Source organism: Sciurus carolinensis, chromosome 8 (genome assembly GCF_902686445.1).
Source record: "Sciurus carolinensis chromosome 8, mSciCar1.2, whole genome shotgun sequence".
Taxonomy (NCBI): Eukaryota; Metazoa; Chordata; class Mammalia; order Rodentia; family Sciuridae; genus Sciurus; species Sciurus carolinensis.
In genome coordinates, this window is record NC_062220.1 from 72,929,935 (window position 1) to 72,957,163 (window position 27,229).

The 27,229-nt window shown below is 38.7% G+C and overlaps 1 pseudogene; it reads left to right on the forward strand.

Moving 5' to 3' along the window:
- Positions 1-148: 148 nt before the first annotated feature.
- LOC124990632 (40S ribosomal protein S24-like) lies at positions 149-4,226 on the forward strand (annotated as a pseudogene).
- The last annotated feature ends 23,003 nt before the right edge of the window (positions 4,227-27,229 follow it).

Consider the following 27,229-nt stretch of genomic DNA (forward strand, 5'->3'; position numbering starts at 1 on the left):
ACTTTTTATATTTTGGCTATCAATTTTATTGTGTGATCATCTTAAACGATCTCATTTCATTAAAGTAATAATAATCTATAATAAAGAATCACAAGGAAATGTTCAAATTTTTCATAAAACTGTTTTTAACAAGTTGTTTCAGTCTCCTCCCCTCTTTTATCCAACAAATCACTAATTTGACAGTGTGATTACTATATTGGTAAACCATAAATGTAGTGACAAAAAGAGCTACAGGAAAAAAAAGGTCAAAGATCTGGATGATGTACAAATTGGACACTACTTTTTTCGAATAATCGACCCAGGCACAGTTGTGCACTCCTGTAATCCCACCCACTTGTGAGGCTGAGGCAGAAGGATTTCGAGTTCAAAGCCAGCTTCAGCAGTCCTGTGCTTAGAACACTGTCCCTAAGAGTCAGATTCACTCAGCATATGAAGGAATGTGTGGAATATCTTCTACACTGTTCTTCAGTCTTAGAACAGGAGCAATGGAAGAATGTGACAAAGTAAACCAAGAATAACAAGCTTGAAAAAGAGAAAGGTTTTTTAGAGAAAAAGTTGGTATTTTAGAGAACAAGTCAGGTAGATAGAAAAGGAAAAGGAAAATAAGAAATAGTGGCGTACCTAGGGCTTAATTCATATAAAAGGTTATTATTTAAGATAGTAGATATTTGCTTTAGGACAGAATTGGTAATTTTTTTTCTTTTCTTCCCTGGCTTTCTGTGGATAGACCACCATCATGAATGACACAGTAACTGTCCAGACCAGGAAGTTCATGCCCAACCAACTACTTCAGAGGAAACAAATGGCCATTGATGTTCTTCACCTCGTGAAAGCAACAGTACTTAAAACAGAAATCAGATGTCATTTTTGTGTTTAGATTCAGAACTCATTTTGGAGGCAGCAAGACAACTTTAGCATGAGTCATATATGATTCTTTGGATTATGCAAAGAAAAATGAACCCAAACATAGACTGCAAGACATGGCCTGCATGAAAAGGAAAAGACTTCAAGAGAACAGTGAAAGGAATGCAAGAACAGAATGAACAAAGTCAAGGGGACTGCAAAGGCAGATGTTGGTGCTGGCAGAAAGCCAAAGGAGTAAAGACTGCAGTGACTTTCTCTACAGTGATTGTGCAAATTTATCACAGGATTCATAAACTGTGAAAACTTAAAAAAAAAAAAAAAAAAAAGAAAGAAAGAAAGAAAAGGTAACTTGGACCCAGTGAAATCTAATAGGAAAAGAAACAAAATCTCAGGAAACTGTACTGCCTCTGGCCTCTACCAGAAGGAACAAGAATATGGGCCACTACTGACCAAGTGCTTTCAGAGCTCCATAGAGACTTCTTGGTATGAACCACTTGGGAACTGCTCCTTCAAGCCTGGGACAGTGATACTAAGTGTTCCCTGAAGGTCTGAACAATCTGAGAAAAAAAGATCAGTCAAAAGAAAGTAGCTACTCAAGGAATTACTGAGTGTCCAAATGTCAATTGAATCATAGATGGGGGCACAAGCATTTCCTGTGCCAGAGGAAATACATTAGAAATTTGTAGAGTTAAGATTCCAAATGAAGACGGCAAGGAAGGCGAAACAATGAGAGTCAGACATGACAGTGACAAATGAGATCCAAACCTGGATCAGCTGTTAGGTCCAGTCAGAGTGTCCATGCCACTTAGCACTGTCTAACTCAGAAAGGTGAGGGCGGCCACGATATTATTGAACAATGGTTGCTTTCGTTCAAACCAGAACCTAGTAACTTATCTTTCATAATGAAGGTCCCATTAGATAAAATCTAGAACAAAATGTTAAATAGCACATGTCTGGGCCAGAAAGGAAAGAAAATTAAAGTTTTTTAATTTAAAAAAAGGGAAAGGAACCATCAAATTCTACAAGTAGCATAGGTGAATTAAGGAAGGAAAGAGATTAACTTAAAATATCAGTTATGTTGTGACAAACTCAGTCATATGGGCGGACTTGGAATGACCTCAGTTACTGCCTTGGCCGCCTGAGGGCAACAGCTTCACTCTTCACTGCAGTCTCAGGAATGTACACAGAGTAGTTCCGCTGAGGCAGGAGCAGGTAGGGGATGTGTTCATGAGAGTGGGGCCAGCACTGCCCTGAAGGATTGTTGATTCCTGCAAAGGAGATGGTCACACTCTTGCTTGTCCTTGCGCTTAATGGTTAAGCCCAAGAAGCAAAAACGAGGAGTGTTGGAAAGGATGAACCTCCTTTTCCCTAATATTTTGCTTCCATGAGAAAGGAAAACCTGTTACATAACATTTTTGGTTTCGTTGTCCCCCCTGTCACTCCTGCAAGGGAGCTGGGTTAATTTTCTAACTGGAAATTAGGAGAACAGGAACTCGGCATCTGTGCCTCAGCCCCTTTGTCTTCCTTTTTGTTTTGGGAGCCTTCCTGTCTGCAGAGAGAATACATTCTGTTATGATCCTCCATTCTGCAGATTTTAAAATGGCAAGCCCTGTCCATGCAGTTGGATGCCTCAAGTTGTCCAACATATTCAAAGGGCTATTTAATTTAATGGTTTAATATTAGAAAATTCACTTATCCACTTCTCTAAGCCATTTTTTCTAATATAATCTCAGTTAGTAGTAAAGGTAATATGTCATCTCCCTCTGCTTGACCATTTATCAGGTGACCCTTCTAAAAGGTATGTAGCCTATTTGGAATTGTGAATATAGCCAGGATTACTAGGAAACCAATTCTCAGAGAGTTACCACTAAATACAGTCAAGAGGCAAAATAGACATAGGTCTATGTAACACTAAGGTTGGGCAATAAAGCCAGAAAATTGGTGGGTAGGATATCATTTGTGAGCCAGCTAGACAAAGACATTTAGAAAGATCATCAGAATTAGGTTAAGACTGAGTTTGTTCCACCGGAAACCAACCTGAAGACAAGAATTCGAGTGTAGGTCATTTATTTAAGAGGTAAAACCAGAAGACACCAGTTCAGGAAATGAAAAATGAAATAGATAGAACACAAAACTGCATCAACGAAGGTTCATCCTCAGTGACGACCTCTTGGAGACGGCATAGAACACTTTTGTATTGCCCTCCTCACCCCCACCACTAAGAAGCAAAAAAAAAGCAGAAATATTTATTCTCCAACTTGAGGTGTTACGGGTCAAGGACTGATTCTAGGAGTATTAATTCCCTGAAACTTCCAGCCTGCCTTACACATTGCTCCAACACCCTCTGGAATCTAGAAAAGACCCTTTTATAGAGACAGAGGAAACTAATGGAAAAAAAGATGTAGGCTGGGTAATGAAAACAACTGCCACAACTAGAGACATTGCATTCACAAAATAAGAGCTTAGTCGTCCTCAAGTCTTCTTCATATATCACCTACCTGACACACAAAACGATGTGGGGTATAATAAGTTTATTATTTTTATGTGGTGCTGAGAATCAAACCCAGTGCCTCACACGGGCTGGGCAAGTGCTCTACCACTAAGCCACAAAGCCAGCCCTAAGCAGTGGTTTTTATCCTCATCAAGGGAAAAGAGGATGAGAAAACAGAATTGGAGAGATGAGGGCTTGCCCGAAAGAAAGCAACACAACAGAAATATCCAACAATAATATATGGAAATTTAAAATGAGAAAGGTCAAATGTTGAAATCTTTCAATGAATGGACCCAAAGCAATTCTCTTTAAGAGGAGGAAGTAGAATTTGAAATCTGAACAAGAATTATTTTTTTAATGTAAGTGCTTTGCTGAATTTACGTACAGAATTAACACAACAAGCCCACTTCCACCAAAGGCATCAAACTGCAGCTATTTTTTTTTGCTTAGTCTGCAAAAATAGCCATATAGTATCCTGGAAACTTAATTCAACTTTTTCAATAAGCTTTAGATGGTGGATAGAAGATTAAACCAGAAACTGCAGTTGAACTCCTGTTCCTATAATTGATATTTTGAAAAACTAAAACATGTTCAGTTCCTGGTGATGGCAATTTGCATGACTGAATGGCATTTTAAGTCTGTTAATTCATACTGAAAACATTCTGTAAAATTAACAATTGAGAACAATCTCAGTGTTCTAAGATTCAAGGGAAGCAGTGTCCTTTTTGACTTACAAAATTAGACTTTTAAAGAAAAGATGTTTGAGAATATTCTCAGTTAGCTTGGACACAAGGTGAGAAGTAAATAAAACTAATAAAACTTATGATTTTGGTGTTTTCTTTATTCAAAGGACAGAAGAGTAAAGTAATATGCTGTGATAAATTGTAAAAATAAATTATAAAGTTAAAGGACAAAAACTGTCTCCTACTGTCACAAAAAGCAACCCACCCCAACCACCTCCATCATCGCCTACAAAGGTAAAATTCAAGCTTAGCATTGAAGCCCCTCACAATCTGGCCTAAACTGCCTCCTCCATCACTCAGTTCTATCACTGAGTCTTGTCAATTCTAACAACAAAATTCATCTCAGTTTCTACCTCCATCACCCACTTGAACTACTATGAAAGTTTCCTAACAGGCTTCTCTTCCCTGGGCCCATCCAGTCCGTCCTCAGAACAGCTAGAGTGATTTTTAAAGATTCCTTCCAATGTGTAGTGACTTTATTGATTGCTTACCCTACATCCACTTTCACCTTCTTATAATTTCCAAATTCTTTTTTTTTTTTTTTTTTTTTTTGCGGTGCCAGGGGCTTTGAACGCAGGGCCTTGTGCTTGTGAGGCAAGCACTCTACCAACTGAGCTATATCCCCAGCCCTCCAAATTCTTTATGGAACCACTGCATCCTCATTATGTCTCTATCATGCCATTGAGGAATGATCCCAACTGGGGTTCCACTGAAGAGGGGAGTCATAACTCAACCTTACTGCAGAGTGGGTTAGTGATGAACAGTAACTAAACCTCAGTCAAAATGCACAGGAAGCCCTTGGTCACCATGGCCAATCCAGGCTGATCCAATCAGAGAGAAGCTGGGTTCTTTTAAATGACCTAAAAAAGCTACAATTTCTCTATCCTTATGAAAAAGGAAACTATGTACCCTGGTTGCTGCCAAAACCATCTTGCAGCATTGAGAGAAACTGACCCAAGGACTTTGAGAGAGAATTTTTGAAAAAGGAGCCAGAATCACACCCCCTCTGAAGGCTCCTCTGGACTTTTCTGTTACTCAGGACAATAAATCCCTCTTATTGTTTAAAACCTTTAAGTAGAGTTTCTAGTACGTGAAATAAAAGCTTCCCAGCTAATAGAGATGGCTTCCTGGTGAACACAGAATCAACTAAACTGAAGATATGCCCCACACATTGTCTCCAACCTTGTCCCATGCCACTTTTCTTGAGTGCCCACTTTTCTTCAGGTAACCAACCTTTCTGTTTCTGAAGCAGGAAACCTTACTTCCCTGTTATACAATGACTAAACACAGACCTCACGGTAAAACAGAGTGTCTCTTTACTATTAAAGATCTGAAGCACTAATAAAATAATTCTGTTGCCTCCCCAAGTTCCTATCTTATGATCAGCAAGTGATTTAAGCTCTGGAGAGAAACTGGCTCATTAAATTATAGGATACCTTTCATGTTTACACACTCTTCTTTTCCCTTGAAAAGTGACAGCATAGTTATTTTAGATATCTCTTGAAACCAATGACAGTGTCAACCATGCCTCTGTTTTTTGTTTTTTGTTTTTTCTTTTAAATGCCATGATTAGCGAAATTCCTTAATTAACTACCTGTTATTATCCTTGGGCACTGAAATAACCTGGGTTAAGTTATTAAAACAAGCCATCACCATGATGCACATGATGATCACGGTCTTAATAAGGTTGACCTCTAAAAAATTCACTGATTTTGAGCATTTGGAGCCCATAAAAATGGCAAACTACTGTGGACCGAACTAAGATGATTAATTTTAAAAAGTTAAGAGATTAAAACTTATCTGACAACACACAACCTATCACCATGAAGAGTATCTTCACATTAGGCTAGAATTAGAAATCCTCACTTCTGGGCAATAGATCTGACACCAAAGCCGGAAGTGCCTACCATCTGGGTAATTAATACAAGAGAGTAATGTGGGCAAAGTCAGAACCGCAGTGACCCCAAATGGATACCAGTGTGCCTCTCCCCAAGGGCTCACTACTCATCTCTACCTGTCTTCCCTAAGCAGCTTCTGTCAATACACCAGATTCTCAGACCCACACAGCCAAATGTATTTTTCAAAAGAAATTGGAAATCTGGATTTTCAATGAAATTTCCTGACTTTTAATTCCTATCTGATGGCTAATCCCATTTTGACTCCTGATATTTATTATATGATAAATTAAAATTTCAAATATTAGTTACTATAGACCACTATTCTCAAATGTGAGATGGAGTGTATATATATGCCCAGGGGAATATTTTAAGTTTTTATTTGTGCATATCTATATATACATAGTGCATTAAAATAATCTTGTCTCTATATTAAATTGCAAAGAGTAAATTATACAAGAAGAGATATACAGTCATCTATCAGTATCCATGAGGGACTTGTCCCAGGACCTTTCCAGAATACCAAAATGCAAGGCTCCTCAATGTGAAATGGTGTTGAGTTTGCATATAACCTAAATAATCCTCTCATACACTTCAAATCATCTTCAGATGGGATATAATACATAATACAATATAAATGTTACACTGTATTGTTTGGGGAATAGTGACAAAAAAGTCTGTATTTATTCAGTACAATTTTTTTTTTTCTGAATGCTTTCCATCCAGATCAAGAGGGCCAAATATAATTGGAGAGAGAATGAGAAAGCACTAAGAAAATGTTTTGCAAAACATTTGTACAGATAAAGATGTGAAATAAAAAAAAGTTCAAAGAACTGATGGAGACTATACCTCTACAATGTATCATGGAGCAACAGTTCTCGAATTTTGATGGACTTAAAAATTTTATTTCAAACAAATGTTCCTAGACTTCACATCATGGTATTCAGAAAGGGTCAAGGGTGATGAAGAGAAACATGCCTTTTTAACTGGTGCCCCACTGATTCTGAATTTAAAAGTTCATAAACTAGACTTAAACATGTGTTAACATGCACAGACTCTTGAGTATAAGGATTACGGGTTCAAATCTTGGCTCTGACAATTATTTTTCATCTGCCATAGGACTTTAAGAAAGTTAACTTGAACTTCTCAAATTTTATAATGTATATAATAGGATAATAATGGTTACTTCATAAGCTTATAAAACTGTTCTACACATAGGAAAGAGTCAACAAATATTAACTCTTTTTGCTATGAATAATTCTTAAATCAGGAATGTTTTAGGACAAGGTAAGAGGTCATCCTGTGGTCCAATTTATGAAGAACCTTTGTACCTAATCCCCTCCCTTTTATCATACCCTTCTTTGTTCTTCTAAAAATTCTTTTCCTCTTCAAAGCTGGCCTTGATGTTCTTTTTAACTTGATTTCATCTATATAAAAATATTCATGGATATGAACACTCATAATAATCTACTTATGAAGATGTTTGAAGATTTCCTTAATAAAAAAAAAATTTTTAAGTCTGTATTCACAAGAACTGCTCCAAGTACTCCCTTCCTAAGGATGGCTCTGACAGATAGCACATGAAATTTATAGCCAGGCAATGAATTTCAGGCACCAAGTGTTGAACTCCTACCATTGTGCATCACTGGAAGGGTTGCTGGTAACACCCATATGAATAAGTCCTGCTGTGTGAAGCCTGTCAACCATGCCAGTACAGATAGTACTGGATTGTCCAAGCTGTTGCATCTGGTGTTTCCAGGCTGATCGTGATCTCACTGTTGAGATGACCCAGTTAGGCCCAGTTTTAGTCAGGTAAACAAAAGCAGATGATCATAAGAACAAGTAAAAAGACGTAGATAGGTGAGTATTTGTTATTACTATTAGGAAAGAAACTCAAAACACAGGTCCCAACTTCCTCAACTCAGTGCCAACATCTTCATTAAAAGGTATTAGATTTTTTTAAAAAAAAAAGGTATTAGATTTGGAAGTATCATTTAAAAATCACCAAGAAAGTTAACAACTATCAGCAAGCATTGAATGTTATATACATATAGCAATATTCTTGGGTAAGTGTTGAGAATTTCATTGTGCTGAACTTCTAGTGCAAAAAATCCAAATGAACTTTCCCCCAAAGTTAATTACATTAATTTAGACTTAGGCTGTGCTGCTGTAACAAAAAGATCCAAGGATAAATGGCTTAACCTACAGTCTACAGCCCATGACAGTCTTGGTGGTCCATCACTAAGTTGGACTAGCAAGCCAAGCAGGAGGAAGAGAAGGAAGTGCCACAGGTGTGCACAGGTATTTCTTTATAGATACATACCACAGAAGTGTAAAAATCACTTCCACACCTTGTTGGACAGGACCAATTCACACACTTAACTGCAGGGTATGCTGGGACAAATGGTCACCAATGGGTAACTTTGTGGCCAACCTAAACTCAGAATTCCTATTATAGAGAGAGAATGGATATTAATCAACAACTAGTTGAATATGCTTCATTCACCCTTCTACAGTAGAAACACAAAAACTTTTTATGTTTCCAAAAACATCAGTGGGGAGGTTATACAGGATCATGATTAAGTAGATGGTATTTAAAGTCTGACTGCCTGTGTGTGAATGCTGGTTTTCTCACTATTTGTATGGACATGAGCAAGCTGTTTAACATTTATGTGCTTCAGTTTTCTTAGGTATATTTTGGAACTAAGAATATTAGTACCAACTCTAAAGGGTAGTGTATCTGTCAGTTTTCCACTGCTATAACAAACTACCTGAAACTGAAAAACATATAAAGAAGAGAGACATATGTAACTCACAGTTTTGGAGATTGAAAGTCTCAGCCTTTGATGAGGGCCTCCTGGTGGATGGCATCACAATGGCAGGAGTGCCTGTTACAGCAATCAAATGGTGAGGAGGGAAGCCAGGGAGCAGGAAGGGATCAGTTTTGCTCCTTTATAATAATTTTTTTGTGAGAACTTACCAGGATGCCACGAGAACCACATTAATTCTTTCAAAGAGCAGTGCCCCCTCAGAGACCCAATCACCTACCACTAGGTTCTACCTCTAAAAGTTTCCACTGCCTCCCAATTGGCATCGCCACACTGGGGGCCACACTACCAACATATGAACCCTTGAAGGACATACCATATCCAAGCCATAGCAGGTGTCATAATAAATAAATGAAATAATATTTTTAAAGTGCAGAATGTAGTTTCTACAACACAATCCCTTAGCTTTTTTTTGCAGAAATACAAAATCTGTCCTAAAATGAACCTGAATGTCAAGGGATCCAGATAGCCAAAACAATCCTGAAAGAGAACAAAGTTGGAAATCCCACACTTAGTAATTTCAAAGCATATCATAAAACTATAGTAGTCAAAGTAATGTAGTTCTGGCAATGGAATAAAATAGTCAGGAAATAACATGATTCGCAGGATGTTGGAGGCAAATCATAAATGTGCTACTATTGTTATTTTCTTTGTTACCATCTTCATCATCACTAATCTGATATAATGACCCTGTTTCCTCCCACCTGCTTCTCTATATATTGTATGTTGATGTTAATCATTTGGTTCAGGTTCACTACTTTTTAAATCTTTGGGTTTGGCAAGAGTGTTGACTAAGTATATAGAGAAGTGCAATTTAGGCAGGTATAAGTAAGGAATAACAGGCTCCAAACTGAGTAGCCTCAAGTCTCAGAACCTGTTCTTCCTTCCAGGGTAGGGAACACAAATGAAGAGACATATTCTTGTCCCACTGCTGTCATGTAGACAGCAGTCAGCATGTCTACAGGCAAAGCTGCAGAGCACATAAAACCACCTGGAGACTCCTCTGTGCTATTGTTAGTAACTTTGCACGAAATCTTCAGATTTCAGTGGGGCTTATGCTCTTGAATACAATATTGCTAGCACATTTTCAGTGTCTGATTGCACAGAGAATGAAACAGAGTCTAACAGGGAACTTGACTTGGAAAGCAATTTTAGAGCAGGACTGAGGTCAAGAAATGAAATGTGCACACAGCACAAAGGTCAAGACCCAGGCATGCGCTTTCCACTGCCTTCAGCTACAACCGCTTCTGGAGCTTCAGAGGGGATTAGTAAGAGCCAAGAAAAGTATCTGAGGGTTTATTGGCAATTGTGCCAGAATGCTGGGTTGACATTGTCTCAGAGTAACATTATCTGATGTCCCAGGTGGAAGCTGTTTACTTCTTTCTTCCATGAAATTATAACTATCATTTAAATATAGTAAATAATAATTCTCAAATTTGAGTTTTATCTCATGTTCCAAACAAGTTAGTCCCAGTTTACTTCACTCATGCCATCATCAAAGTTGCTGCTTATTTCTATTTAAAGGTTCATGTGTGAAAAATGGTGTGTTTTCAGTCCTACTTTGAACCAAGATGATTATAAATTAATCAACTACAAGAATGTATAAATCTTATAAACATATTAAATAAATTTGCTGGCCATTCTCCATTTTATGTGTCATCCATGCCATAGCAGATGGATTCTATTACAGTCACTCTTTTCTTTCTCTACCATGTCCAAAGGAGTTGATGACTGCCCCTAGATTTATACACTGTCACAAAGAAAAGTCACTTCACTGAGTGTCTGGATCCTTGGTGTTTGCTCTTTCATTCTGTGGACCCTACTGCAACCCGAGCTTCTCAGGGAATTTATAAAAGACGTAGAGTTTTCTGTTTCCCCAGAAATTGGGTCATGATTTGGACCATGATGAAAATCAGAAAAGATGTGTACAGCAGTGCATGCCTGTAATCCTAGCAACTTGAGAGTTTAGTTCAGGAGGATCACAAATTCCAGGACAGCCTGGACAACTTAGTGAGACCCTATCTCTAAATAAAAAAACATAAAAGCACTCAGGATATAGCAGTGGTAGAGTTCCCCTGGGTTCATTCCTCAGGACCATAAGAAAGAAAGAAAGAACCAGAAAGATATTTGGTGTGAGCCCTTCAACACCCTTCAAGGGAATCCTGGGATGATATATATGATATGCATTTAGGTCGATAGGTACACATTAGCTGCCGTTACATACACCTCCAGATCTCAGGGAACACCAGTCTTCGATGTCTTAGAGAACAACATGACAAACAAGGTCTGGGTCTATGCTCCAGTCTTTTTTCATTTGTTTGGTTGGTTTGGTGCTGGGGATTGAACCCAGGGTTGCTTAACCACTGAGCCACATCCTTGGTCCTTATTATTTAGAGATAGGATCTCATTGAGTTACTTAGGACCTCACTAAGTTGCTGAGGCTGGCTTTGAACTCACGATCCTCCTGCCTCAGCCTCCAGAGTCGCTGGAATTACAGGTGTGTGCCACCACACCTGGCTACAGTCTTAATTTGAGGTTCTTCATCTGAAGTGCCTGGACTCTCTCCCCCACATCACCCATTGTTAAAGTTCAGGCCATTTAGGAAAGGGAGTGGGAAGACAATTACTTCTTTATTTTCACAAACAACCAAATTTAGCATTTCTATCATGAACACAAGCAACAAATCATGATAGAATTAACAGTGCCTAGAATGGTGGGAACTGCAGATTTATTCATATCACATTCAGCTGTTGCAGGTCTCTCAAAATATCATTTACACTCATCGCTACTCAAAATTCACTGAATTCCACTGGATCTTGTTGAGGAATGCATTAATAGAGATGCACACAAAAGTCAACTCGAAGTGCATCAAAGATCTAGGAATTAGACCGGAAAATTTTCAACTGCTAGAAGAAAACATAAGGTCAATAGTCCAACATATAGGCAGAGACATAGACTTCCTCAATAAGACTTCTTAAAACTCAGGAAATAAGACCTAGAAAATAAATAGGATGGCATCAAATTAAAAAACTTCTTCACAGCAAATGAAATAGTTAAGAACATGAGGAAAGAACCTACAGAATGTGAGAAAACCTTTGTCAAATACTCTTCTGACAGAGCATTAAAATCCAGAATATATAAAGAACTCAAAAAACTTAATGCCAAAATTAAAAACAAATAATCCATTTAGTAAATGGGCAAATGACCTGAACAGATATTTCTCAAAAGAAGGAATATGAATGGCCAAAACATATATGAAATAATATTCAGCATCTATATCAATCAGGAAAATGCAGATCAAAACTACACTGAGGGTTTCAAGATGGCAGAATAAAGAAAGTTGCTTTCCTGGTTGCTCCATGGTATGAAACCAAGAAAGCAGACAGGCAGCTTCTCAGCAGGGTGAGTGAATGAAAAAAGTGGAGGAGGCTTTACTGGAATTTAATTCTGGATATTCAAAGCAGATCAGGGGTTCAGGAGGTTGAATATAATAAAAAAAGGAAAAAATCCCAAGAGCCACAGCTACTGCCACAGCCAAAGGTACCACCCACAAGCAAAGCAGAAGGAAAGGGAATAAAAGCAACCCACATTTTTAGGAGACCTGAGGTATGTCCAGATATGGAAAGACCAGAGATCAAAAACACTGCCTGATTAAACTGAAAGGTGAGTTGCACAATATCCTTATACACCAAAGAAACTGCATCTCTCCCAGTTGCGCACTTGCACAGAGGAAGGAACCATTTTACAGCCATGGTGCTGGGGGCTGGCAGCTTAGGGAGCCGATTCCTGGCAAACCCAAGTTTGGCCCGAAATACGAGCCTGGTAAAACCACACTGCATGACATAAAGTGTGCCTAAATACCAGGAGAAAATGAAAAGTGGAGAAAGATTTACACAGGAGACAACTGATCATGGAAACCCACCCAGCTCTCTCTCTTCCCCTCCAATTTGGCTGCTTGCAGGACAAACTGGGAGACATGCAACTAGCTGGGAATTTGAAAGGGTGGGAATTGGAGAGATTGAGTTTGGAGACTAAACTGAAGACCAGGAAATGTGGGGGTCCACAGGTGATTTGGTGGACTAAGAATTAGCTCCTCCACCACACAAGTAGAACCCAGGGGAGATACCTAGGGTGCAGTCTTCCAGTGTGGACCAGCAATTTTTAGGACCTGGAGGTGTGCTGATTTAAAATCTCCAGATCACATGACTAATTGGCATTCAGCAAAGATCCTGGGGCCTCCAGGAGTTCTGCCTAAGTGATACCTCGCCCACTCTAGCAACCCCACCCTGAGGGTGGAGCAAGCATCATATTCCAAATGACCCACCTAACACTACTGAAAAGGGAAGCTGAGAATCTTTTGAACTTCAATGGAAACAATTATTTAACTTTTCATTGAGATCTCTTTCTTTGTCTTTTTTCTTTTCTCCTTTTAATTGTGACCTTAATGGTTCAAGGACATTTATACATGTTTATATATTTTCTTCTCATTTCCAATATTTTTGAAACCAGTTATTTTTCATTGATCAGTTTTTTGAGGACTAGGATGTTTGATTAGTATATTTCAGTTTTGCTTTATATTCTTTTATTTTAATTTTAATTTTTAATTTTTAATTTTTAAAAATTTGCTTTATATTTTTTCTCTCATCTGTTTCCCATGATTCTCTCTCTCTCTCTCTCTTTTCTTCTGCTAACAGTCAATCTCTATTTTTCTCTCTTTCAATCTTCCTTTAATTTTATACTTCTATCTTCTTTCTTCCTCTTTCATAAATGCAGTTATCTCATATTAGACAAAGACACCAAAACCATATATTGGAGAAAAGATAGCCTCTTCATTAAATGGTGCTAGGAAAACTGGAAATCCATATGTAGCAAAATGAAATTAAACCTCTATCTCTCACCCTGCACAAAACCTAACTCAAAGTGCATCAAGGACCTAGGCATTACATGAGAGACACTGTGCCTAATGGAAGAAAAAGTAGGCCCCAATCTCCATCATGATGGCTTAGGAACCAACTTTCTTGATAAGCCTCCGAGAGTGCAAGAAGTAAAATGAAGAATCAACAAATAGGATGGTACCAAACTAAAAAGCTTCTTCACAGCAAAGGAAATAATCAAGAATGTAAAAAGAGAGCCTATAGAATTGGAGAAAATCTTTTCCACCTACACCTCAGATAGAGCAATAATCTTCAGGATATATAAAGAATTTAAATAGTCTAACATCAAAAAAGCAAATAACCCAACCAATAAATGGGCTAAGGAACTGAACAGACACTTCACAGTATTAGAAATGCAATCGATCAACAAATAAAATGTTCAACATCTCTAGCAATTAGAGAAATGCAAATCAAAACTACTCTAAGATTCCATCTCACTCCAGTCAGAATGGCGTTTATCAAGAATACAAGTAACAGTAAATGTTGGTGAGGATATGAGGAAAAAGGTAAAGTCACACCTTGCTGGTAGGTCTACAAATTGGTACAACCACTCTGGAAAGCATTAAGGAGATTCCTTAGAAAACTTAGAATGGAACCACCATTGACCCAGTTATTCCAGTCCTCAGTATATATCCAAAGAACTTAAAATCAGCATACTACAGTGACACAGCCACATCAATATTTATAGCAGCTCAATTCACAATAGCTAAACTATGGAACCAGCCTTGGTGCCCTTCGATAGATGAATGGATAAAGAAACTATGGTATACATACACAATGGAGTATTACTCAGTCATAAAGAGAAATGAAACTATGGTATTTGCTCATAAATGGATGGAACTGGAGATTATCATGGTAAGTGAAATAAGCCAATTCAAAAAAAAAAAAAAACCAAAGTGCAAATGTTCTCTCTGATACACAGATACTAACTCACAGTGGGGGAGGGGGTTGGGAAGAATAGAAGTACTTTGGATTCCCAAAGGGGAATGAAAGTAAAGGAGAAGGAATGGGAATAGGAAAGACAGTGGAATGAATCGGACATTACTTTCCTATATTCATATACAAATACACAACCAATGTAATTCTACATCAGGTATGTACAAGAATGGGAAGTTATATGCCATTTATATATGTATAATATGTCAAAATACATTCTATGGTCATGTATAACTAAAAAGAACAAATAAAAAACTATATTGAGATTTCATCTTACTCCAGTTAGAATGGTGGTCATCAAGAATACAAACAATGGGCCCACTCCGGCTGCGGGCTCTCTTCACGGGGCGATCCAAGATGGCGGCCTAGAGGGAGACTGCACCCCCAGTCGCTCCAGAACCCAGGAGTTAAGAAGGGGAGGCATAGAGAGACTCGGACTGAAGTGGAGCCACGGGTGAGTCTGCCCACTGGGTAAAGCTCAGCCCGGGTGGCAGGCCCAGATAGAGGTGGCTTATCGGAGCCGGGCAGGGCAGCTAGAGTCATCCACAGGCAGCCCTGCGCACTCCGGCGGTGGGCCCCGCCCACACAGCCAGCTTCTCCAGGTTCTCGGAACGGAACTGGCCCGCTAGTGAGAGCCTTTCTGACCAGAGCAGGCTCCGAGTCCCGGAGCCGCTGCAGCGCAGTGTACTCCTGCAAAGAACCAGCAGAGAGCCTCGATCTGCAAGCAGCCTCAGGGATCAGGGCAGGGCAGCCGGAGACCTCTTCAGGCGGCTCTGCCCACTCCGGCTGCGGGCTCTCTTTACGGGACGATCCAAGATGGCGGCCTAGAGGGAGACTGCACCCCCGGTCGCTCCAGAACCCAGGAGTTAAGAAGGGGAGGCATAGAGAGACTCGGACTGAAATAGAGCCACGGGTGAGTCTGCCCACTGGGTAAAGCTCAGCCCGGGTGGCAGGCCCAGATAGAGGTGGCATAGCGGAGCCGGGCAGGGCAGCTAGAGTCTTCCCAAGGTAGTCTTCCACACTCCGGCAGTGGGCTCTTCCCACACGGCCAGCTGCACGGTGCAGGCCCACAGTGAGAGCATTTCCGCACAGAGCCAGTTCCAAAACGTGGAACCAGTAGGGGGCTAGGGGCAGTTTTCTTCGAATGAGCTGCTTTATCAGATTCCTCCAAGACATCAGGCTACTGAAGGCTGGGAGGTGATACACTGGAAATCTACCGGGACACTATAAGCCAATAGTGGAAAACTGCAATATCTCAGGGTCCCACTAACAACTGACCATTATGAGAAAACAAGGGAAGAAAATGTCCCAAACAAACCTAGATACTACATCAATAAAACCCAATGACAGCACAGCAGAAGAAATGTCAGAAAGGGAGTTCAGAATGTACGTAATTAAAACGATCAGGGAAGCTAATGAGGAGATGAAAGAGCAAATGCAGGCATTGAAGGAGGAGATGAAAGAGCAAATGCAGGCATTAAATGATCGCACCAATCAACAGTTAAAAGACCAAATACGGGAAGCAAGAGATCATTTCAATAAAGAGTTAGAGATACTGAAAAAAAACCAAACTGAAATCCTTGAAATGAAGGAAACAATAAACCAAGTTAAAAACGCCATAGAAAGCATAACCAATAGGATAGAACACCTGGAAGACAGAACCTCAGACATTGAAGACAAAATATTTAACCTTGAAAACAAAGTTGAACAAACAGAGAAGATGGTAAGAAATCATGAACAGAATCTCCAAGAACTATGGGATATCATGAAAAGGCCAAATTTGAGAATTATTGGGATTGAGGAAGGCTTAGAGAAACAAACCAAAGGAATGAACAATCTATTCAAGAAATCATATCAGAAAATTTCCCAAATCTGAAGAATGAAATGGAAAACCAAGTACAAGAGGCTTATAGAACTCCAAACATACAAAATTACAACAGACCCACACCAAGGCACATTATTATGAAAATACCTAACATACAAAATAAAGACAGAATTTTAAAGGCCGCGAGAGAAAAGAACCAAATTACATTCAGGGGGAAACCAATAAGAATATCAGCAGATTTTTCAATCCAGACCCTAAAAGCTAGAAGGGCCTGGAATAACATTTTTCAAGCCCTGAAAGAAAATGAATGCCAACCAAGAATCTTATACCCAGCAAAACTTACCTTCAAATTTGATGATGAAATAAGATCCCTCCATGATAAACAAAAGCTAAAGGAATTTACAAAAAGAAAGCCAGCATTACAGAACATTCTCAGCAAAATATTCCATGAGGAAGAGATGAAAAACAACGATGCAAATCAGCAACAGGAGGCGCTAGCCTAAAGGAATAGCCAAATAAAGGAGAAACCAAATCATGTCAAAAACAAATATGAGTCAATTGACTGGGAATACAAATCATATCACAATAATAACCCTGAATGCTAATGGCCTGAATTCATCAATCAAAAGACACAGACTGGCAGATTGGATTAAAAAGAAAAATCCAACAATATGCTGCCTGCAAGAGACTCATCTCATAGAAAGAGACACCCATAGACTAAAGGTGAAAGGATGGGGAAAAACATACCATGCACACGGACACAGCAAAAAAGCTGGAGTATCCATCCTCATCTCAGATAATGTGGACTTCAAACCAAAACTAGTCAGAAGGGATAAAGAAGGACATTACATGCTGCTTAAGGGAAGCATAAATCAGCAAGACATAACAATCATAAATATCTATGCCCCGAACATTGGCTCATCCACGTACGTCAAACAAATCCTTCTCAATTCCAGAAATCAAATAGACCACAACACAATAATACTAGGCGATTTTAACACACCTCTCTCACCACTGGATAGATCGTCCAAACAAAAATTGAATAAAGAAACTATAGATCTCAACAACACAATCAGCAATTTAGACTTAACGGATATATATAGAATATACCATCCAACAAAGAACGAATACACTTTCTTCTCAGCAGCACATGGATCCTTCTCTAAAATAGACCATATTTTATGCCACAAAGCTACTGTTAGTAAATACAAGAAGATAGAGATACTACCTTGTACTCTATCAGATCATAATGGATTGAAATTAGAAATAAATGACAGAATAAAAAACAGAAACTTCTCCAATACCTGGAGACTAAATAATACACTATTATATGATGAATGGATAACAGAAGACATCAGGAGGGAAATAAAAAAATTCTTAGAAGTAAACGAGAACAAAGACACATCATATCAAAATCTCTGGGACACTATGAAAGCAGTACTTAGAGGAAGATTTATTTCATGGGGTGCATTCAAAAAAAGAAGTAGAAATCAACAAATAAACGACTTAACACTACAGCTCAAAGCACTAGAAAAAGAAGAGCAGACCAATACCAAAAGTAGTAGAAGACAGGAAATAGTTAAAATCAGAGCCGAAATCAACGAAATCGAAACAAAAGAAACAATCGGAAAAATTAACAAAATAAATAGTTGGTTCTTTGAAAAAATAAATAAAATTGATAAACCCTTAGCCACACTAACAAAGAGAAAGAGGGAGGAAACTCAAATTACTAAAATTCGGAATGAACAAGGAAACATCACAACAGACACGAGTGAAATACAAAACATAATTAGAAGCTATTTCGAAAATCTATACTCCAACAAAACAGAAAACCTCGAAGACATCAACAAATTTCTAGAGACATATGAACTACCTAAATTGAACGAGGAGGACATACACAACTTAAATAAACCAATTTCAAGCAATGAAATAGAAGAGGTCATCAAAAGCCTACCAACAAGGAAAAGTCCAGGACCAGATGGGTTCTCAGCCGAGTTCTACAAAACCTTTAAAGAAGAGCTCATTCCAATACTCCTCAAACTATTCCATGAAATAGAAGAGGAGGGAACCCTCCCAAACTCGTTCTATGAAGCCAATGTCACCCTGATACCTAAACCAGACAGAGACACATCGAGGAAAGAAAATTTCAGACCAATATCCTTAATGAACATCGATGCAAAAATTCTCAACAAAATTTTAGCAAATCGCATACAAATATATATTAAAAAGATAGTGCACCACGATCAAGTGGGTTTTATCCCAGGGATGCAAGGTTGGTTCAACATTCGGAAATCAATAAATGTCATTCAGCATATCAACAGACTTAAAGTTAAGAATCACATGATTATTTCAATAGATGCAGAAAAAGCATTCAATAAAATACAGCATCCCTTCATGCTCAAAACACTAGAAAAAATTGGGATAGTGGGAACATTCCTAAACATTATAAAGGCAATCTACGCTAAGCCCATGGCTAATATCATTCTAAATGGTGAAAAACTGAAAGCGTTCCCCCTAAAAACTGGAACAAGGCAGGGATGCCCTCTTTCACCGCTTCTATTCAACATCGTCCTTGAGACTCTAGCCAGAGCAATCAGACAAACCAAAGAAATTAAAGGGATACGAATAGGAAAAGAAGAACTCAAACTATCCCTGTTCGCTGATGACATGATTATATATTTAGAGGAACCTGGAAATTCCACCAGAAAACTTTTAGAACTCATAAGTGAATTCAGTAAAGTAGCAGGTTACAAGATCAATGCTCATAAATCCAATGCATTTTTATACATAAGTGATGAATCTTCAGAAAGAGAAATTAGGAAAACTACCCCATTCACAATAGCATCGAAAAAAATAAAATACTTGGGAATCAATCTCACAAAAGAGGTGAAAGACCTCTACAATGAGAACTACAGAACACTAAAGAAAGAAATTAAAGAAAACCTTAGAAGATGGAAAGATCTCCCATGTTCCTGGATAGGCAGAATTAATATCGTCAAAATGGCTATACTACCTAAAGTGCTATACAGATTCAATGCAATTCCAATTAAAATCCCAATGATGTACCTTGCAGAAATAGAGCAAGCAATTATGAAATTCATCTGGAAAAATAAAAAACCTAGAATAGCTAAAGCAATCCTCAGTAGCAAGAGCGAAGCAGGGGGTATTGCAATACCAGATCTTCAACTCTACTACAAAGCAATAGTAACAAAAACGGCATGGTATTGGTACCAAAATAGACAGGTAGATCAATGGTACAGAATAGAGGACATGGACACAAACCCAAATAAATACAATTTCCTCATACTAGACAAAGGTTCCAACAATATGCAATGGAGAAAAGATAGCCTCTTCAACAAATGGTGCTGGGAAAACTGGAAAACTATATGCAATAGAATGAAATTAAACCCCTATCTCTCACCCTACACAAAACTCAACTCAAAATGGATCAAGGACCTCGGAATCAGAGCAGAGACCCTGCATCTTATAGAAGAAAAAGTAGGTCCAAATCTTCAACTTGTTGGCTTAGGATCAGATTTCCTTAACAGGACTCCCATAGCACAAGAAATAAAAGCAAGAATCAACAACTGGGATAGATTCAAACTAAAAAGCTTTCTCTCAGCAAAGGAAACTATCAGAAATGTGAAGAGAGAGCCTACAGAGTGGGAGAATATCTTTGCCAACCATACCTCAGATAGAGCGCTAATTTCCAGAATCTATAAAGAACTCAAAAAACTCTACACGAAGAATACAAATAATCCAATCAACAAATGGGCTAAGGAAATGAACAGACACTTCACAGAAGAAGATGTACAAGTAATCACCAGATATATGAAAAAATGTTCAACATCCCTAGTAATAAGGGAAATGCAAATCAAAACTACCCTAAGATTTCATCTCACCCCAATTAGAATGGCGATTATCAAGAGTACAAGCAACAACAGGTGTTGGCGAGGATGTGGTGAAAAAGGAACACTCATACATTGCTGGTGGGGTTGCAAATTAGTGCAGCCACTCTGGAAAGCAGTGTGGAGATTCCTCAGAAAGCTTGGAATGGAAACACCATTTGACCCAGCTATCCCACTCCTTGGTCTATACCCAAAGGACTTAAAATCAGCATACTACAGAGATACAGCCACATCAATGTTCATTGCTGCTCAATTCACCATAGCCAGATTGTGGAACCAACCTAGATGCCCTTCAGTTGATGAATGGATAAAGAAACTGTGGCATATTTATACAATGGAATATTACTCTGCAATGAAGAATGATAAAATTATGGCATTTGTAGGCAAATGGTTGAAATTGGAGAATATCATGCTAAGTGAGATAAGCCAATCTCAAAAAACTAAAGGACGAATGATCTCGCTGATAAGTGGATGAGGACATATAATGGGGGGTGGGACGGGCTAGCATTAGGTTTAGGGTTAGGTTTAGAGTTAGGCTAAGGAGAGCGGTAAGAATGAAGGAAAGAAGGACTGTGTAGAGGGAAAAGAGGGGTGGGAGGGGTGGGGGGGAGGGGAAAAATAAAATAAACATCATTACCCTATGTAAATGTAAAAAAAATAAAAAAAATAAAAAAAAAAAAAAAAAGAATACAAACAATGCATACTGAAGAGCCTTTTGAAACTTCATGTTATGACAAAGTTTATTATTTTCCTTAAAGTTGAGCAGTTGACTTTTATGGTCTACATGATGAACCCGTTATTGGTAAATGATTGAATTAACCATTAGGTTTCTCCTTAAAATATAACATTGCAGTTATCAGTAGAAGAATATAAGATCTTCAGATAGTATATCAGAAGCAAAATGTGTTTATTTGTACTACAAATAAATTGTAATTTTGCTGTTAATTCTGTACTTTTTTATTGAAAATGTTTATAACTTTGCTTTTAAAATTTCTTATGAAACCATTTGCAAATTTCACACTTAATTTATTAAAAGGCTTTAGCTACAAATAAAAAGAATACAAACAATAACAAATACTGGTGAGGATGTGGGGGAAAAGTAACACTTATGCACTCTTGGTAGAATTGCAAATTAATACAACCACAATGGGAATCAACTTGGAGATTCCACAAAAGACTAGGAATGGAGTCACTATATGACCCAGCATTACTACTCTTTGGTGTATATCCAAAAGAACTAAAATCACTATATTACTGCAAAACATGAATACCCATGTATATAGCAGTGCAATTCATAATAGCCAAGTTATGGAACCAGCTAGTTTTCTGTCAATTGATGAATGGATAGAGAAAATATGGTATAAATGCATAATGGAGTTTTATGCTGTATTAATTAGGTTGTCATTGCTGTGACCAAAATACCTGACAGGAACAACTTAGAGGAGGAGAGTTTATTTTGGCTCACAGTTTTAGAGGTTCAGTCCACAGATAGCTGAAGCCATTGTTCTGGGACTGAGGTGAGGCAAAACACTGTGGTGAAAAGGTTTAGTGGAAGAGTGCCACTCTGCTGTGGCAACCAGGAACAGAGAGAGGCCAAGAGGCTTCAGGAACGATGACCCCTTCCAGCTTACTCCCAGTGACTCACCTCCTCTAGCCACACCCCACCTGTGTACAGTTACTGACAAATTATTCAAACTAGGATGGACTAATTAGGTCACAACTCTCATATCTAGTCATTTTATCTCTGAATATTCCTGCATTAACAGAAACTTTGGGAAGACACCTTAGATCCAATATACGCAGTCATAAAAATGGACTGGGGTTGTAGCTCAGTGGTAGAGTGCTTGCCTAGCACATGTGAGGCACTGGGTTCAATCCTCAGCACCACATAAAAAAATAAATAAGTAAAATAAGGTAGTGTGTTCATCTACGATTTAAAAAAAAAAAATGAATGAAAGTAGGTCATTTGCAGGAAAACAAATGAAACTGGAGAACAGCATGTTAAATGAAATAAGCCAGACTCAAAGTCAAGGGTTATATGTTTTTTTTTCATCTGGGGAAGACAGAAAGAAAAAAGGGAAGTGGATGCCTATAATCCCAGTGGCTTCAGAGGCTGAAGCAAGAGGATCATAATTTCAAAGCCAGCCTCAACAATTTAATGAGGACCTAAGCAACTTAATGAGATCCTGTCTCAATTAAAAAAAAAAAAATTAAAAATAGCTGGGGAATATGGAGATGATATCAATCTCAAAGCTCCATCTTGGGGGAACTCAGGGGCACAAAGGGCTTTTGCAGGAAGGGAAAGAGGTGCACTGAGAAATAGACAGGAAGGCTACATGCTGAGTGGTGTCTTCCTCATCCAGGGTGCTTATCTCTGGCAGGAACATTGCAACTGACCTCAATCTCCTGGAACCAGTTCCTATATTTTCTTTAAATAGACATAGACATAGTACTTTTCTTTAATCTCACAGCAATTTACATGCTTGGTGTCAGTTGATGCCCCTTATTAAAAGAACATGGAGGTGAGTTATGTATACATTCTGATGTTATCCGAAGGTCATCAGATGTCTGGGTTCTACAAATCTAGCAGTTAACATCTTAATCATTTAGGTGTGGTTTTTCTATAGAATTTAGAGTGCTGGGCAAACTTGAGGGGACAAAACCCTTGCAGAAGGGAAAAGAGGGGGAAGTGAAAGTAACTCAGCCAAGAACAACTCTCAATGGCCCAAAGGAGTGGCCACTGCTACAGGATGAGCCGCTGTGATTCACCACACACTCCCTGACAAGATGCCCTGCCTCCTCATAGAACCAAAAGCAACGGAATCAACTGACCATGGACCAAAACCTCTGAAATGTAAGCCAAATAAAACTTTGGTCCTTTAAATTTGATTTATCTCAGATATTTTGTCACAGGGATGGAACTCTAACACAGAAAATTGGTATCAAGATGGCAGGCAATTGTTATGCGTATACCTGACTAGGTGGTTCAGAAGCTTTTGAAATTGGTTTGAAGAAGGAATTAGGAAAATTTTAGAGGGTGGGCTTGAGAAAGCCTAGAATACTATCAATAGCAATTTTGATTAGGACCCAAAAGCCTAGAATGATGTTAGAAATGCAGAAAGGAAAGGCTACGCTCATGGTAATGAGGACTCTATTGCATATTGGAGTAGAGAATATTTACATTTCATTCTGCCAAAACTCTTGTCTTCATTTCATCCCTGCCTTGGGGCTTCGTGTGAGAATGAGTTTAAAGGTGATGAATTGATTAACCTGGGAGAGTAAGCTTCAAGGCAGCCCAGCATTTAGAATGTAGCATGCGTATTGTTTGCTATTTTTATAGCGGGACTTATATGAAAATCAGGAGCAAAATGCAAAGGGTAAAGATCTGAAAAACTTACAGTTTTGCCAGAAAAGGAGTGTGTTTACAGTTGTGGCCAAGGAAGTTATGTTTGCTAAACAGTTTAGCATTTATTAAAAAGAGACCAAGTATTTTGCACCAGAACAATAGGAATGATTTTTTTTTAATTGTAAACAAATGGGATACATGTTGTTTCTCTGTTTGTACATGGCGTAAAGGCATACCATTTGTGTAATCATAAATTTACATAGAGTAATGCTGTTTGATTCATTTAGTTATTTTTTTCCCTTCCCCCCCACCCCTCCCACCCCTCTTTTTCCTCTATACAGTCCTTCCTTCCTCCATTCTTGCCCCCCTCCCTAACCCTAACTCTAACCCTAACACTAACCCCTCCCACCCTCCATTATGTGTCATCATCCACTTATTAGCGATATCATTCGTCCTTTGTTTTTTTGAGATTGGCTTATCTCACTTAGCATGATATTCTCCAATTTCCTCCATTTGCCTGCAAATGCCATAATTTTATCATTCTTTATGGCTGAGTAATATTCCATTGTATATATATACCACAGTTGCTTTATTCATTCATTAATTGAAGGACATCTAGGTTGGTTCCACAATCTGGCTATTGTGAACTGAGCAGCTATGAACATTGATGTGGCTGTATCTCTGTAGTATGCTGATTTTAAGTCCTTTGGGTATAGGCCAAGGAGTGGGATAGCTGGGTCAAATGGTGGTTCCATTCCAAGTTTTCTAAGGAGTCTCCACACTGCTTTCCAGAGTGACTGTACTAATTTGCAGCCCCACCAGCAATGTATGAGTGTACCTTTCTCCCCACATCCTCGCCAACACCTGTTGTTGCTTGTATTCTTGATAATCGCCATTCTGATTGGGGTGAGATAGAATCTTAGGGTGGTTTTGATTTGCATTTCTCTTATTACTAGAGATGTTGAACATTTTTCCATATGTTTGTTGATTACTTGTAGATCTTCTGTGAAGTGTCTATTCATTTCCTTAGCCCATTTGTCGATTGGATTATTTGTAGTCTTGGTGTTCAGTTTTTTGAGTTCTTTATAGATTCTGGAGATTAGTGCTTTATCTGAAGTATGATTGGCAAAGATTTTCTCCCACTCTGTAGGCTCTTTCTTTGCATTGCTGATAGTTTCCTTTGCTGAGAGAAAGCTTTTTAGTTTGAATCTATCCCAGTTATTGATTCTTGCTTTTATTTCTTGTGCTATGGGAGTCCTGTTGAGGAAGTCTGGACCAGATGGGTTTTCAGCCGAGTTCTACAAAACCTTTAAAAAAGAGCTCATTCCAATACTTCTCAAAGTATTCCATAAAATAGAAGAGGAGGGAACCCTCCCAAACTCGTTCTATGAAGCCAATATCACCCTGATACCTAAACCAGACAGAGACACATCGAGGAAAGAAAATTTCAGACCAATATCCTTAATGAACATCGACGCAAAAATTCTCAACAAAATTTTAGCAAATCGCATACAAAAACATATTAAAAAGATAGTGCACCATGATCAAGTGGGTTTTATCCCAGGGATGCAAGGTTGGTTCAACATCAGGAAATCAATAAATGTCATTCACCATATCAACAGGCTTAAAGTTAAGAATCACATGATTATTTCAATAGATGCAGAAAAAGCATTTGATAGAATACAGCACCCCTTCATGCTCAAAACACTAGAAAAAATAGGGATAGTGGGAACATTCCTTAACATTGTAAAGGCCATCTATGCTAAGCCCATGGCTAATATCATTCTAAATGGTGAAAAACTGAAAGCATTCCCCCTTAAAACTGGAACAAGGCAGGGATGCCCTCTTTCACCACTTCTTTTCAATATCGTCCTTGAAACTCTAGCCAGAGCAATTAGACAGTCCAAGAAATTAAAGGGATACGAATAGGAAAAGAAGAACTCAAACTATCCCTATTTGCTGATGATATGATTATATACTTAGAGGAACCAGGAAATTCCACCAGAAAACTTTTAGATCTCATAAGTGAATTCAGTAAAGTAGTGGGATATAAGATCAATGCACATAAATCTAAGGCCTTTTTATACATAAGTGATGAATCTTCAGAAAGAGAAATTAGGAATGATGTTTTGACTTAAGAGTACTTAGGAATCAGCAAGACTCTACCCACTGTAGACTCAGACTTGTTTGAGAACAAAGCCCAAGGGTATGCTACTCACACCGGCTGCTTAGGACATTGATTCCCTGGGATTTGTTTCTCCATGTTCCCATGTTCAATTGTCAAGCATTCAGGGTCCACCACAAAGTCCAAATGGAACCAACTTCTGCTTGCACCAGTTAGCTTGGAGTCATCTATGGAGTATGTGGGCATTCAGAATGCTGAAGTTGTGGGGTCATAGAGTCTTTCATCCAAACTTTAAAGAAAAGCCTGAGAGTCCAGGAAGTATGTGGCAGGGTCTGAGTCCCTGCAAGCAGCTCCTTACAAAGTGATGCATAGTGAAGATGTAAGATTGAAGCTGAAGCTACAATGGAGATTTCATAAAGTTAATGATGCCAGAAACATGGAATGCCTACCAAGGGAAGCTGTAGGCAGTGAGTAGATCCAGCCCAAGAGGTCCAGCTGGCAAGGCTGTCGAAGTGGGACTGTCCAGGCCCTTTGGAGCTCACATCATACCACCATGTGCCCCATATGATAAAATTGGAACTATAGGTTTTAATATTTGCAATTCTGGGTTTTGGTCTAATTCCTCCTTGTTTTTTTCCCTATTCCTCCCTTTTAGAATGGGAATGTTTACCCTGTGATACTTTATCTTGGAATTACGTTACCTTATTTTTTATTTTTATAAGGGTTCATAGCTGAATTTGCCTTGAGTCTTGGAGGAAACTTTGAACTTGAACTTTTGAGCAATGTTGGAACTGTTAAGACTTTGGGGACTCTTAGAGATGGACTATATGCATTTTAGTGGGGTCCCAGGGATTGAACTCATGAGCACTCAATCACTGACCATAAACCCAGCCCTATTTTTTTGTATTTAGACACATGGTTTCACTGAGTTGCTTAGCACCTCACTTTTACTGAGGCTGGCTTTGAACTCCCGAACCTCCTGCCTCAGCCTCCTGAGCCGCTGGGATTATAGGCGTGCACCATTGCACCTGGCTAAATGCATTTTTCATTGTGAGATGGATAAGCGCCTTTGTGGGCCAGGAGTGGAATGTTATAGCTTGAATCTTAAATGACTTGATCACAAGTCTGTGATGCTATTGGGAACTTGTAGAAACTTTAGGAAGTGGAGCCTAGTGGAAAGAAATTAGGTCACTGAGGGTGTGCCCCAAAAGGCAATATTAGAACCCTAGTCCCTTTCATTCTGTCTTTGCTGCCTGAGCACCATGAGTTGAGCATCTTTGCTCTACCACATGCTCCCTGCCTTGATGTTCTGCCTTGCCACAAGCCCAAAAACA